This window comes from Ambystoma mexicanum, chromosome 12 (assembly GCF_040938575.1).
Source record: "Ambystoma mexicanum isolate Mex_15411 chromosome 12, UKY_AmexF1_1, whole genome shotgun sequence".
In the NCBI taxonomy this organism is placed as follows: Eukaryota; Metazoa; Chordata; class Amphibia; order Caudata; family Ambystomatidae; genus Ambystoma; species Ambystoma mexicanum.
In genome coordinates this window covers 565,792,759-565,809,092 of record NC_090936.1, presented here as the reverse complement: position 1 = coordinate 565,809,092, position 16,334 = coordinate 565,792,759, and positions in this window count along the sequence as shown.

The following is a 16,334-nucleotide window of genomic DNA, read 5'->3' as shown; positions in this document are numbered from 1 at the left end:
GTGTTATTTTTCCTGTGCAGGTGCTCAAGCAATATTTTTATGCATCTCAAGGACACTAGATCCTTGTTGAACCAGAAACAGAATCGTTTATCTGGCCTTCGAGTTTTGGTAGTGATGGGAGCAAGTAGATCAATAGTATGGGTAAGGCTTTGTTGATAGGGTTCTGCTAGGTAAGCAGGATTATTGGTGTCTGGAGTTGTATTGGCTAGAGCTGCATTCAGAGTGGGGAGAGGTTGTCTGCTGAGAGCTTTTTGATATTTCTGGTTTCAAAGGTATCAGGTTTTTTGGGGATAGTGTGATCCGTGAAGTTATTATTCAGTGTAACATTGATAAGAAAATGGTCTGTCCACTCTACATGGAGAATAGAGTCAATACTGACTTGTGAGTTAAGGGTGAGGAACCAATCCAGAGTTTTTCCTTTTGGAATGGGTGGGTTCATTTATCAGCTGTGCGAAATTCATATCTAGCATAGCTGTGTGGAAGGCAGATGCGTCTAGATCTAGGGGATCACTGAAGCCTAACTTAATGTCTCCGGGGATGATGCATTTGGTATTAGGCTTGATAATGGGAGTTAGTAGTACTTTTGTAGTACTTTTATGAGTACTTTTATTCGGTGGTCTGGGATCGCGTATTGATAAGTGCACCTTTGAGAGTGGAAATGGGGGCACAAGGCAGTGTATTACCTGGTGTATTGCATGGGTTGGGGGTGTGAATAGTGGTTTTGGAATTAGTCAGGTGTTTGGTGGGTTTCTTAGAGTGGTCTTTGTGTTGGCAGTTATTAGAGATGGTGTCTAGTTTGGTAGGTGTCTTTGTAGTTGTGGTGAGTGTGGTGGCTAGGTGGGTGGTTTTGGTTCAAGCCCTAAGTCTGTTGAGCCTATCAATACCCAAGGTGAGTGTAGTCTTGTTGTTTGTCTCATTCGGTTAGGGTGATTGGCAGAATCGTGGCTGAGGCTCGGGATGGTTAGGACTACTTTATTTGTGGCGATGGAGGAAGTATTACTTGTGGGTGCAATTTGTATGGGGAATGGAGGTAGTGAGGGAAGGAATGGGGTGGGGCGGGGGATTGGGTGGTGGTGCTGACATCCCAATCTAGCTAATCCTTCATCGATCTTGATGAAGTATCCTCTTGTGCATGGTGTGAAGTGGGGTATTATACAGAAAGGGAACATTATGGTGGTCAGGAAGACCAACATTAGGTGGATAAGATTGGCAGCATTCAATTCAGTCACTATTGCAAGAAGAGGCTAGAGCGGCTGAGGAGCTGCTGCATTAAAATCAGACGCTATTATTAAATAGGCTAGTGCGGCTGAAGAGCAACTGCATTTGAATCAATCACAGTTATAGGATAGGCTACTTCGGCATGGGAACTACTGCATTAAATTTGGTCAGTATTACAAAGTAGGCCTAGGCGGCGGGCAAGGAGCCTAGATCCACCTAGGTGAAGTGGGTGAAATCACAGAGGAAAAACAGGCCTAAGAAGTGTTAGCATAGTGCTTGTACGTATTGCAAATCACTGAGGAAAACAGGCCTAAAGGTGTTTGCATGGAGTTAATACAGTTTGCAAGTCTATTTAGTACAGTCTTTTCAAATAGAGGTCCAACGGTGAAATAAGTAGAATTATAACAAACTATATCTTAAGCTTGCACTCCTTCTTGCATATTCTTCAGGGGTACATGTCATTTAAATGCAACCCCCATCCCTAGCCAGGTTGACCCACACTTCCTTATAGTATTCTAAATCCTAGGGCTCTTCAATGGTTGTGTGGTATAAGTTATCTTCTATGTCTCCTGTATCACATATTGCTGTAATACGATACTATAGTTCATTACTTTCGCCAGTTTGTACTTGTGCTTCCTTAGTATCATGAGGCATCTTGTGTGGGTTGCCCACTGTCACTATCATCATTGCACTACTGGGGAATGCTTCTGCACAACATCGAACCTGACACACACAGAATATTAGCAGCAGAAAACGATAATAGAGACCAGTAGCTTCATTGCAGTACCGAACCATGACGGTACCCAATCAACCACTGTGTCAAACCAATCTGTGGGCTGCAATCCACCTTCTTTCTTCATCCTTACTCAAAGGTCGGTTACTGCAGAAATCACATGTGATAGTGTCCCGTTGTTAGCATCTGAAGAAGGTGTGAAAGTGCAACATGCACTCCCAATTTCTTGGCAAACACCCTCCTCCATTGCTGTGAAGAGGTCCAAGACGTAGCGATTTTGCATTGTCATTAACCACAGGGCTCTGAGTTGTACCTTGATGACATTGAACCCTTCTTCGGTGTCGTTGGCTAAATGAATCAGCTCCCACCTCACGATCTGCAACCAATTGTCATTTGATCGTGCTTGGATACTTGGTTTGAGGGATGCAAAAAATGTCTCTGCCGAGTTAAATAATTTGTACTGGTCTGGTATTTGTGTCTGGAGGCTGGAAGAGTCTTTGGGAGGTAGTTGGAGGCTCTCCTTTTGCGCGACACTTTATCTTGCAGCTTGTCTTCTGTTTGCACATCGTAGACGGGGGGTTCTTCAATTGTTGACTGGGGTGCCGAAGGCAGTCTGGTGGCCACCGACTCCCCCTGGACATGGCTCTCAGGAATCACCATCAGGACAGAATACAGCGTAGCCAGAGCACAATCACCCCTCCATGATTGCGAGAGGTGCAAGTATGCCTGTTTTCCACATACCCAATAACTGTCCATTAAGGCAGCAGTCCCCTTTCGCATGTCAGGGATGATGAGCGCTCTGTTGCAGTTTTTGTTTGAACCCATGGGCACCTTTCCCTCTCTGCGAAAACAAAGTTTGAATGTCTCTTCATGCTGTATTTTGATCGGATTCTCGAGAGCTGTGACCCAAGTGAGTTTTGCAATGTATTTGGACCACGTTTCGGCACAGGTATTTTCCGTCCATTTCAGCCTCTCATGTGTTTGATCACGTAGACCTTCAGCCTTGCACATCACGATTGCATCTTGCCATTTATTCTCACAAACATTGTCCCTTTTATTGTGAAAAACGGCTCCCTAAAACAAGTAGTGCATTCTTCCTTCTTTTTGCACAATTTTTCATCTGAAGGAAGCAGTGTAGTTTTACTCTGTGTGCCTGGAAGGTACTTCCAATTCTACAAAGTGCAGGATGAACAAGACACTGGGCTTCCGCTTTGGGAATTTCTTGTGGCACTAAAACCTTAGGCGTTCCTGATGCATGAGGAATCAGTAAACAAGCATAACAGCTTTAGTTTGTGGACTGTCTTCCTGTGGCGCTCATGTCAGAGTACCATTTGTTAGATTGATCTGGGTGGCAGGGGCCGTCTACTATATCTAGTCCCAGCCCATGTTATGCATCATATCTACGCTGTTGTGCTTCCCTTTTTCTTCTATTAGTCCGCCCTAGGCCAGGGTGTGCTTGCATGACATTTGGGTAATAAATGGGAAAAATACCAGTGTTCAACATTTAATTCTGATCACTATTGTATTGCCAATGCTGTACATTTGGAGGAGTATTCAGTATGGTTGCTGGGGACAAAGTGTACAAAATTCCACATTTGAGGTAGAATCCAAGATGGTCTGTGAGTGAGTGTGTGGTTGTTCAACTGCTTGTGAAGTTGGTTGATAGTCATCATTTACATATATTACATGTTCACTAGTATTCATCATAGGGAACCCATAAAGTGGTGCCTTCATTGTGCAGTTTTTATGCAATATGGTGAGATTTGTAGAGGTGTTATGATTATATTTCATTTTAACCCTCTCCCATTGCCTAGAGGGAGAGAGAGAGAGAGAGAGAGAGAGAGAGAGAGAGAGAGAGAGAGAGCTTCCCACCCATTTTACACATCACGTATTTACAATTATTACTTTCAGTGTATATATATATATATATATATATATATATATATATATATATATATATATATATTCAGTGAAAACAGATTGTTAAAGGGACGTTATGGTTAAGTTGTGCTACTAAAAACCTATGAAATTCAGTGAAAAAACTTTGGAAAGGGAAGGCGGGGTGTATAAAGAGAACACAACAGGGCATGGGTAAGGGGGACCAGGAGGAGGATAGGGGGCATGAGATGGGGGTGGGGGGTAACAGGAGGGAGACACGGGGCAAGAGCGGGGGGTGGAGGGCAACAGCAGGGAGACACGAGGCATGAGCGGTGGGTGGAGGGCAACAGCAGGGAGACACGGGGCATGAGCGGGGGTGGGGGCAACAGCAGGGAGACACAGGGCATGAGCGGGGGGCGGGGGGAACACGAGGGTGACATGGAGCATGAGAGGGGGTGGGGGATACAGAAGAGAGACACAGGGCATGAGCGGGGGGTGGGGGGCAACAGGAGGGAGACACGGGGCATGAGCGGGGGTGGGGTGCAACATGAAAGACACAGGGCATGAGCGGGGGTTGGGGGGGCAACAGCACGGAGACACGGGGCATGAGCAGGGGGTGGGGGGAACACGAAGGAGACACGGGGCATGAGAGGAGGGTGGGGGTAACAGGAGAGAGACAAGGGGCATGAGCGGGGGGTGGGGGGTTCTTCAATTGTTGACTGGGGTGCCAAAGGCAGTCTGGTGGCCACCCGCTCCCCATGGACATGGCTCTCAGGAATCACCATCAGGACAGAATACAGCATAGCCAGAGCACAATCACCCCTCCATGATTGCGAGAGGTGCAAGTATGCCTGTTTGCCACATACCCAATAACTGTCCATTAAGGCAGCAGTCCCCTTTCGCATGTCAGGGATGATGAGCGCTCTGTTGCAGTTTTTGTTTGAACCCATGGGCACCTTTCCCTCTCTGCGAAAACAAAGTTTGAATGTCTCTTCATGCTGTGTTTTGATCGGATTCTCGAGAGCTGTGACCCAAGTGAGTTTTGCAATGTATTTGGACCACGTTTCGGCACAGGTATTTTCCGTCCATTTCAGCCTCTCATGTGTTTGATCACGTAGACCTTCAGCCTTGCACATCACGATTGCATCTTGCCATTTATTCTCACAAACATTGTCCCTTTTATTGTGAAAAACGGCTCCCTAAAACAAGTAGCGCATTCTTTCTTCTTTTTGCACAATTGAAGCAGTGTAGGTTTACTCTGTGTGCCTGGAAGGTACTTCCAATTCTACAAAGTGCAGGATGAACAAGACACTGGGCTTCCGCTTTGGGAATTTCTTGTGGCACTAAAACCATAGGCGTTCCTGATGCATGAGGAATCAGTAAACAAGCATAACAGCTTTAGTTTGTGGACTGTCTTCCTGTGGCGCTCATGTCAGAGTACCATTTGTTAGATTGATCTGGGTGGCAGGGGCCGTCTACTATATCTAGTCCCAGCCCATGTTATGCATCATATCTACGCTGTTGTGCTTCCCTTTTTCTTCTATTAGTCCGCCCTAGGCCAGGGTGTGCTTGCATGACATTTGGGTAACAAATGGGAAAAATAGCAGTGTTCAACATTTAATTCTGATCACTATTGTATTGCCAATGCTGTACATTTGGAGGAGTATTCAGTATGGTTGCTGGGGACAAAGTGTACAAAATTCCACATTTGAGGTAGAATCCAAGATGGTCTGTGAGTGAGTGTGTGGTTGTTCAACTGCTTGTGAAGTTAGTTGATAGTCACCATTTACAAATATTACATTTTCACTAGTATTCATCATAGGGAACCCATACTGTGGTGCCTTCATTGTGCAGTTTTTATGCAATATGGTGAGATTTGTAGAGGTGTTATGATTATATTTCATTTTAACCCTCTCCCATTGCCTAGAGGGAGAGAGAGGGAGAGAGAGAGAGAGAGCCTCCCACCCATTTTACACATCACGTATTTACAATTATTACTTTCAGTGTGTATGCATATATATATATATATATTCAGTGAAAAAACTTTGTTAAAGGGACGTTATGGTTAAGTTGCGCTACCAAAAACCTATGAAATTCAGTGAAAAAACTTTGGAAAGGGAAGGCGGGGTTTATAAAGAGAACACAACAGGGCATGGGTAAGGGGGACCAGGAGGAAGATAGGGGGCATGAGATGGGGGTGGGGGGTAACAGGAGAGAGACACGGGGCATGAGCAGGGGGTGGGGGGTAACAGGAGGGAGACACGGGGAAAGAGCGGGGGGTGGAGGTCAACAGCAGGGTGACACGGGGCATGAGCAGGGGGTGGAGGGCAACAGCAGGGAGACACGGGGCATGAGCGGGGGTGGGGGCAACAGCAGGGAGACATGGGGCATGAGCGGGGGTGGGGGGAACACGAGGGTGACACGGAGCATGAGAGGGGGTGGGGGGTAACAGAAGAGAGACACGGGGCATGAGCATGGGGTGGGGTGCAACAGGAGGGAGACACGGGGCATGAGCAGGGGTGGGGTGCAACATGAAAGACACAGGGCATGAGCGGGGGTTGGGGGGCAACAGCACAGAGACACGGGGCATGAGCAGGGGGTGGGGGGAACACGAGGGAGACACGGGGCAAGAGAGGAGGGTGGGGGTAACAGGAGAGAGACAAGGGGCATGAGCGGGGGGTGGGGGGCAACAGCAGGGAGACACGGGGCATGAGCGGGGGTGGGGGCAACAGCAGGGAGACACATGGCATGACCGGGGGTGGTGGGCAACAGGAGAGGGACTCGGGGCATGAGAAGGGGCCTGGGGGGTAACAGGAGAGAGACACGGGGCATGAGCGGGGGTGGGGGGAACACGAGGGTGACACGGAGCATGAGAGGGGGTGGGGGGTAACAGAAGAGAGACACGGGGCATGAGCACGGGGTGGGGTGCAACAGGAGGGAGACACGGGGCATGAGCAGGGGTGGGGTGCAACATGAAAGACACAGGGCATGAGCGGGGGTTGGGGGGCAACAGCACAGAGACACGGGGCATGAGCAGGGGGTGGGGGGAACACGAGGGAGACACGGGGCAAGAGAGGAGGGTGGGGGTAACAGGAGAGAGACAAGGGGCATGAGCGGGGGGTGGGGGGCAACAGCAGGGAGACACGGGGCATGAGCGGGGGTGGGGGCAACAGCAGGGAGACACATGGCATGACCGGGGGTGGTGGGCAACAGGAGAGGGACTCGGGGCATGAGAAGGGGCCTGGGGGGTAACAGGAGAGAGACACGGGGCATGAGCGGGGGTGGGGTGCAACATGAAAGACACAGGGCATGAGCGGGGGTTGGGGGGCAACAGCACAGAGACACGGGGCATGACCGGGGGTGGGGGGCAACAGAAGGGAGACACGGGGCATGACCGGGGGGTGGGGGCAACAGGAGAGAGACACGGGGCATGAGAGTGGGGTGGGGGTAATAGGAGAGAGACACGGGGCATGAGAGGGGGTGGGGATAACAGGAGAGAGACACAGGGCATGAGCAGGGTGTGGGGGGCAACAGCAGGGAGACACGAGGCATGACCAGGGGTTGGGGCGCAACAGGAGAGAGAAACGGGGCATGAGAGGGGGGTGGGGGTAACAGGAGAGAGACATGGGGCATGAGAGGGGGGTGGGAGGTAACAGGAGAGAGACACGGGGCAAGAGTGGGGGGTGAGGGGCAACAGCAGGGAGACATGGGGCATGAGCGGGGGGTGGTGGGCAACAGCAGGGAGACACGGGGTATGAGCGGGAGGTGGGGGGATCACGAGGGAGACATGGGGCATGAGAGGGGGGTGGGGAGTAACAGAAGAGAGACACGGGCATGAGTGGGGGGTGGGTGGCAACAGGAGGGAGACACAGGGCATGACCGGGGGTGGGGGGCAACAGGAGGGAGACACGGGGCATGACCGGGGGGTTGGGGGCAACAGGAGAGAGACACGGGGCATGAGAGGGGCGTGGGGGGTAACAGGAGAGAGACATGGGGCATGAGCGGGGGTTGGGGGGCAACATGAGAGACACGGTGCATGAGCGGGGAGTGGGGGGCAACAGCAGGGAGACACGGGGCATGAGCGGGGGTGGGGGGAACACAAGGGAGACATGGGGCATGAGAGGGTGGTGGGGGGTAACAGGAGAGAGACACAGGGCATGAGCGGGGGATGGGGGGCAACAGCAGGGAGACACGGGGCATGACCGGGGGGTGGGGGGGCAACAGGAGGGAGATACAGGGCATGACCGGGGGTGGGGGGCAACAGGAGAGAGACACTGGGAATGAGAAGGGTGGGGGTAACATGAGAGAGACACAGAGCATGAGAGGGGGTTGGGGGGTAACAGGAGAGAGACATGGGGCATGAGTGGGGGGCGGAGGGGGCAACAGCAGGGAGACATGGGGCATGACCGGGGGTGGGGGGCAACAGGAGAGAGACACAGGGCATGAGAGCGGGATAGGGGGCAACAGGAGAGAGACAAGGGGCATGAGCAGGGGGTGTGGGGTAACAGGAGAGAGACACGGGGCATGAGCGGGGGTTGGGGGTCGACAGCAGGGAGACACGGGGCATGAGCGGGGGGTGGTGGGCAACAGCAGGGAGACACGGGGCATGAGCGGGAGGTGGGGGGAACACGAGGGAGACATGGGGCATGAGAGGGGGGTGGGGAGTAACAGAAGAGAGACACGGGCATGAGTGAGAGGTGGGTGGCAACAGGAGGGAGACACAGGGCATGACCGGGGGTGGGGGGCAACAGGAGGGTGACACGGGGCATGACCGGGGGGTTGGGGGCAACAGGAGAGAGACACGGGGCATGAGAGGGGCGTGGGGGTAACAGGAGAGAGACACGGGGCATGAGCGGGGGTTGGGGGGCAACATGAGAGACACGGTGCATGAGCGGGGGTGGGGGGCAACAGCAGGGAGACACGGGGAATGAGCGGGGGGTGGGGAGAACACGAGGGAGACACGGGGCATGAGAGGGGGGTGGGGGGTAACAGGAGAGAGACACAGGGCATGAGCTGGGGGTGGGGGGCAACAGCAGGGAGACACAGGGCATGACCGGGGGGTGGGGGGGCAACAGGAGGGAGACACGGGGCATGACCGGGGGTGGGGGGCAACAGGAGACAGACACTGGGAATGAGAGGGGGTGGGGGTAACAGGAGAGAGACACAGGGCATGAGTGGGGGGCGGGGGGGCAACAGCAGGGAGACACAGGGCATGACCGGGGGTGGGGGGGCAACAGCAGGGAGACATGGGGCATGACCGGGGGTGGGGGGCAACAGGAGAGAGACACGGGGCATGAGAGCGGGATAGGGGGCAACAGGAGAGAGACAAGGGGCATGAGCAGGGGGTGTGGGGTAACAGGAGAGAGACACGGGGCATGAGCGGGGGTTGGGGGTCGACAGCAGGGAGACACGGGGCATGAGCGGGGGGTGGTGGGCAACAGCAGGGAGACACGGGGCATGAGCGGGAGGTGGGGGGAACACGAGGGAGACATGGGGCATGAGAGGGGGGTGGGGAGTAACAGAAGAGAGACACGGGCATGAGTGAGAGGTGGGTGGCAACAGGAGGGAGACACAGGGCATGACCGGGGGTGGGGGGCAACAGGAGGGTGACACGGGGCATGACCGGGGGGTTGGGGGCAACAGGAGAGAGACACGGGGCATGAGAGGGGCGTGGGGGTAACAGGAGAGAGACACGGGGCATGAGCGGGGGTTGGGGGGCAACATGAGAGACACGGTGCATGAGCGGGGGTGGGGGGCAACAGCAGGGAGACACGGGGCATGAGCGGGGGTGGGGAGAACACGAGGGAGACACGGGGAATGAGAGGGGGGTGGGGGGTAACAGGAGAGAGACACAGGGCATGAGCTGGGGGTGGGGGGCAACAGCAGGGAGACACAGGGCATGACCGGGGGGTGGGGGGGCAACAGGAGGGAGACACGGGGCATGACCGGGGGTGGGGGGCAACAGGAGACAGACACTGGGAATGAGAGGGGGTGGGGGTAACAGGAGAGAGACACAGGGCATGAGTGGGGGGCGCGGGGGCAACAGCAGGGAGACACGGGGCATGACCGGGGGTGGGGGGCAACAGGAGAGAGACACGGGGCATGAGAGCGGGGTAGGGGGCAACAGGAGAGAGACAAGGGGCATGAGCAAGGGGTGTGGGGTAACAGGAGAGAGGCATGAGCGGGGGTTGGGGGTCAACAGCAGGGAGACACGGGGCATGAGCGGGGGTGGGGGGAACACGAGGGAGACATGGGGCATGAGAGGGCGGTGGGGGGTAACAGGAGAGAGACACAGGGCATGAGTGGGGGGTGGGGGCAACAGCAGGGAGACACGGGGCATGACCGGGGGGTGGGGGGGCAACATGAGGGAGACACGGGGCATGACCGGGGGTGGGGGGCAACAGGAGAGAGACACTGGGAATGAGAGGGGGTGGGGGTAACAGGAGAGAGACACAGAGCATGAGAGGGGGTTGGGGGGTAACAGGAGAGAGACACAGGGCATGAGTGGGGGTGGGGGGGCAACAGCAGGGAGACACGGGGCAGGACCGGGGGTGGGGGGCAACAGGAGAGAGACACGGGGCATGAGAGCGGGGTAGGGGGCAACAGGAGAGAGACAAGGGGCATGAGCAGGGGGTGTGGGGTAACAGGAGAGAGACACGGGGCATGAGCGGGGGTTGGGGGTCGACAGCAGGGAGACATGGGGCATGAGCGGGGGTGGTGGGCAACAGCAGGGAGACACGGGGCATGAGCGGGAGGTGGGGGGAACTTGAGGGAGACATGGGGCATGAGAGGGGGGTGGGGAGTAACAGAAGAGAGACACGGGCATGAGTGAGGGGTGGGTGGCAACAGGAGGGAGACACAGGGCATGACCGGGGGTGGGGGACAACAGGAGGGAGACACGGGGCATGACCGGGAGGTTGGGGGCAACAGGAGAGAGACACGGGGCATGAGAGGGGCGTGGGGGGTAACAGGAGAGAGACAAGGGGCATGAGCGGGGGTTGGGGGCAACATGAGAGACACGGTGCATGAGCGGGGAGTGGGGGGCAACAGCAGGGAGACACGGGGCATGAGCGGGGGTGGGGAGAACACGAGGGAGACACGGGGCATGAGAGGGGGGTGGGGGGTAACAGGGGAGAGACACGGGGCATGAGCGGGGGGTGGGGGGCAACAGCAGGGAGACAAGGGCATGACCGGGGGGTGGGGGGCAACAGGAGGGAGACACGGGGCATGACCGGGGGTAGGGGGCAACAGTAGAGAGACACTGGGAATGAGAGGGAGTTGGGGTACAGGAGAGAGACACGGGGCATGAGAGGGGTTTGGGGGGTAACAGGAGAGAGACACGGGGCATGAGTGGGGGGCAGGGGGGCAACAGCAGGGAGACACAGGGCATGACCGGGGATGGGGGGCAACAGGAGAGAGACACGGGGCATGAGAGCGGGGTAGGGGGCAACAGGAGAGAGACACGGGGCATGAGCAGAGGGTGTGGGGTAACAGGAGAGAGACACGGGGAATGAGCGGGGGGTGGGGGCAACAGGAGAGAGACACGGGGCATGAGAGGGGGGTGGGGGTAACAGGAGAGAGACACGGGGCATGACCAGGGGTTTGGGGGCAACAGGAGAGAGACACGGGGCATGAGAGGGGGGTGGGGGTAACAGGAGAGAGACATGGGGCATGAGCAGGGGGTGGGGGTAACAGGAGAGAGACACGGGGCATGAGTGGGGGGTGGGGGGCAACAGCAGGGAGAAACGGGGCATGAGCGGGGGGTGGGGGAACACGAGGGAGACACGGGGCATGAGCGGGGGAACACGAGGGAGACACGGGGCATAAGAGGGGCGTGGGGGTAACAGGAGAGAGACAGGGGGCATGAGCGGGGGGGGTGGGGGGCAACAGCAGGGAGACACGGGGCATGACCGAGGGTGGGGGCAACAGGAGGGAGACACGGGGCATGACTGGGGGTGGGGGGCAACAGGAGAGAGACACTGGGAATGGGAGGGGGGTGGGGGTAACATGAGAGAGAAACGGGGTATGAGAGGGGGTTGGGGGGTAACAGGAGAGAGACACGGGGCATGAGAGCGGGGTGAGGGGCAACAGGAGAGAGACTCGGGGCATGAGCCGGGGGTGGGGGGTAACAGGAGAGAGACACGGGGCATGAGCGGGCGTGGGGGTCAACAGCAGGGAGACACGGGGCATGAGCAGGGGGTGGGGGCAACAGTAGGGAGACACGGGGCATGGACGGGGTGGGGGGAAAACGAGAGAGACAAGGGGCATGAGAGGGGGTGGGGGTAACAGAAGAGAGACACAGGGCATGAGCAGGGGTGGGGGGCAACAGGAGGGAGACACAGGGCATGACCGGGTGGAGGGCAATAGGAGGGAGACAGGGGACATAACCGGGGGGTGGGGGGCAACAGGGAGAGAGACACAGGCATTAAAGGGGGGTGTGGGGTAACAGGAGAGAGACAAGGGGCATGAGAGGGGTTTGGGGGGGTTACAGGAGAGAGACACGGGGCATGAGCAGGGTGTGGGGGGCAACAGCAGGGAGACACGGGGCATAACCAGGGGTTGGGGGGCAACAGGAGAGAGACACGGGGCATGAGAGGGGGGTGGGGGTAAGAGGAGAGAGACATGGGGCATGAGCAGGGGGTTGGGGGTAACAGGAGAGAGACATGGGGGCATGAGTGGGGGGTGGGGGGCAACAGCAGGGAGACACGGGGGATGAGCGGGGGGTGGGGGGCAACAGCAGGGAGACACAGGGCATGAGCGGGAGGTGGGGGGAACACGAGGGAGACATGGTGCATGAGAGGGGGGTTACAGAAGAGAGACACAGGTATGAGTGGGGGTGGGGGGCAACATGACGGAGACACAGGGCATGACCGGGGGTGGGGGGCAACAGCAGGGAGACACGGGGCATGACCGGGGGGTTGGGGGCAACAGGAGAGAGACACGGGGCATGAGAGGGCGTGGGGATAACAGGAGAGAGACACGGGGCATGAGCAGGGGTGGGGGGCAACATGAGAGACACGGTGCATGAGCGGGGGTTGAGGGGCAACAGCAGGAGACACGGGGTATGGAGCGGGGGGTGGGGGGAACACGAGGGAGACACGGGTCATGAGAGGGGTGTGGGGGGTAACAGGAGAGAGACACGGGGCATGAGCGGGGGGTGGGGGGCAACAGCAGGGAGACACGGGGCATGACCGGGGGGTGGGGGGCAACAGGAGGGAGAAACGGGGCATGACCGGGGGTGGGGGGCAACAGGAGAGAGACACTGGGAATGAGAGGGGGTGGGGGTAACAGGAGAGAGACACGGGGCATGAGAGGGGGTTGGGGGTAACAGGAGAGAGACACGGGGCATGAGTAGGGGGCAGGGGGCAACAGCAGGGAGACATGGGGCATGACCGGGGGTGGGGGGCAACAGGAGAGAGACACGGGGCATGAGAGCGGGGTGGGAGGCAACAGGAGAGAGACACGGGGCATGAGCAGGGGTGGGGGTAACAGGAGAGAGAAATGGGGCATGAGTGGGGGGCGAGGGGGCAACAGCAGGGAGACACAGGGCATGACCGGGGGTGGGGGGCAACAGGAGAGAACACGGGGCATGAGAGCGGGATGGGGGCAACAGGAGAGAGACAAGGGGCATGAGCAGGGGGTGTGGGGTAACAGGAGAGAGACACGGGGCATGAGCGGGGGTTGGGGGTCGACAGCAGGGAGACACGAGGCATGAGCGGGGGGTGGTGGGCAACAGCAGGGAGACACGGGGCATGAGCGGGAGGTGGGGGGAACACGAGGGAGACATGGGGCATGAGAGGGGGGTGGGGAGTAACAGAAGAGAGACACGGGCATGAGTGAGGGGTGGGTGGCAACAGGAGGGAGACACAGGGCATGACCGGGGGTGGGGGGCAACAGGAGGGAGACACAGGGCATGACCGGGGGGTTGGGGGCAACAGGAGAGAGACACGGGGCATGAGAGGGGCTTGGGGGTAACAGGAGAGAGACACGGGGCATGAGCGGGAGTTGGGGGCAACATGAGAGACACGGTGCATGAGCGGGGGGTGGGGGGCAACAGCAGGGAGACATGGGGCATGAGCGGGGGTGGGAGAACACGAGGGAGACACGGGGCATGAGAGGGGGGTGGGGGGTAACAGGAGGGAGACACAGGGCATGAGCGGGGGGTGGGGCAACAGCAGGGAGACACGGGGCATGACCGGAGGGTGGGGGGGCAACAGGAGGGAGACACGGGGCAGGACCGGGGGTGGGGGGCAACAGGAGAGAGACACTGGGAATGAGAGGGGGTGGGGGTAACAGGAGAGAGACACAGAGCATGAGAGGGGGTTGGGGGGTAACAGGAGAGAGACACGGGGCATGAGTGGGGGTGGGGGGGCAACAGCAGGGAGACACGGGGCATGACCGGGGGTGGGGGGCAACAGGAGAGAGACACGGGGCATGAGAGCGGGGTAGGGGGCAACAGGAGAGAGACAAGGGGCATGAGCAGGGGGTGTGGGGGTAACAGGAGAGAGAGACACGGGGCATGAGCGGGGGTTGGGGGTCGACAGCAGGGAGACACGGGGCATGAGCGGGGGTGGGGGAACACGAGGGAGACATGGGGCATGAGAGGGGGGTTGGGGTAACAGGAGAGATACACAGGGCATGAGCGGGGGGTGGGGGGCAACAGCAGGGAGACACGGGGCATGACCAGGGGGTGGGGGGGCAACAGGAGGGAGACACGGGGCATGACCGGGGGTGGGGGGCAACAGGAGAGAGACACTGGGAATGAGAGGGGGTGGGGGTAACAGGAGAGAGACACAGAGCATGAGAGGGGGTTGGGGGGTAACAGGAGAGAGACACGGGGCATGAGTGGGGGGCGGGGGGGCAACAGCAGGGAGACACGGGGCATGACCGGGGCTGGGGGGCAACAGGAGAGAGACACGGGGTATGAGAGCGGGGTAGGGGGCAACAGGAGAGAGGCAAGGGGCATGAGCAGGTGGTGTGGGGTAACAGGAGAGAGACACGGGGCATGAGCGGGGGTTGGGGGTCGACAGCAGGGAGACACGGGGCATGAGCGGGGGGTGGTGGGCAACAGCAGGGAGACACGGGGCATGAGCGGGAGGTGGGGGGAACATGAGGGAGACATGGGGCATGAGAGGGGGGTGGGGAGTAACAGAAGAGAGACACGGGCATGAGTGAGGGGTGGGTGGCAACAGGAGGGAGACACAGGGCATGACCGGGGGTGGGGGGCAACAGGAGGGAGACACGGGGCATGACCGGGGGGTTGGGGGCAACAGGAGAGAGACACGGGGCATGAGAGGGGCGTGGGGGGTAACAGGAGAGAGACAAGGGGCATGAGCGGGGGTTGGGGGGCAACATGAGAGACACGGTGCATGAGCGGGGGGTGGGGGGCAACAGCAGGGAGACACGGGGCATGAGCGGGGGTGGGGAGAACACGAGGGAGACACGGGGCATGAGAGGGGGGTGGGGGTAACAGGAGAGAGACACGGGACATGAGCGGGGGGTGGGGGGCAACAGCAGGGAGACACGGGGCATGACCCGGGGGTGGGGGGGCAACAGGAGGGAGACACGGGGTATGACCGGGGTGGGGGGCAACAGTAGAGAGACACTGGGAATGAGAGGGAGATGGGGTACAGGAGAGAGACACGGGGCATGAGATGGGTTTGGGGGGTAACAGGAGAGAGACACGGGGCATGAGTGGGGGGCAGGGGGGCAACAGCAGGGAGACACAGGGCATGACCGGGGTGGGGGGCAACAGGAGAGAGACACGGGGCATGAGAGCGGGGTAGGGGGCAACAGGAGAGAAGCACGGGGCATGAGCAGAGGGTGTGGGGTAACAGGAGAGAGTCACGGGGCATGAGCGGGGGGTGGGGGTCAACAGCAGGGAGACATGAGGCATGAACGGGGGGTGGGGGGCAACAGCAGGGAGACACGGGGCATGAGCGGGGGGTGGGGGGAACACGCAGGAGACACGGGGCATGAGAGGGGGGTGGGGGGGTAACAGGAGAGAGACACGGGGCATGAGCGGGGGGTGGGGGGCAACAGCGATAGACACAGGGCATGACCGGCGTGGTGGTGGGGGGGCACAGGAGGGAGACACGGGGCATGACCGGGGGTGGGGGGCAACAGAAGAGAGACACTGGGAATGAGGGGGGGTGGGGGTAACAGGAGAGAGACACGGGGCATGAGTGGGGGTGGGGGGGCAACAGCAGGGAGACATGGGGCATGACCGGGGGGTGGGGGCAACAGCAGGGAGACACGGGGCATGAGCGGGGGGTGAGGGGAACACGAGGGTGATACGGGGCATGAGAGGGGCGTGGGGGTAACAGGAGAGAGACACGGGGCATGAGCGGGGGTTGGGGGGCCAACATGAGAGACACGGTGCATGAGCGGGGGGTGGGGGGCAACAGCAGGGAGACACGGGGCATGAGCGGGGAGGTGGGGAGAACACGAGGGAGACATGGGGCATGAGAGGGGGGGGTGGGGGGGTAACAGTGAGAGAGACACA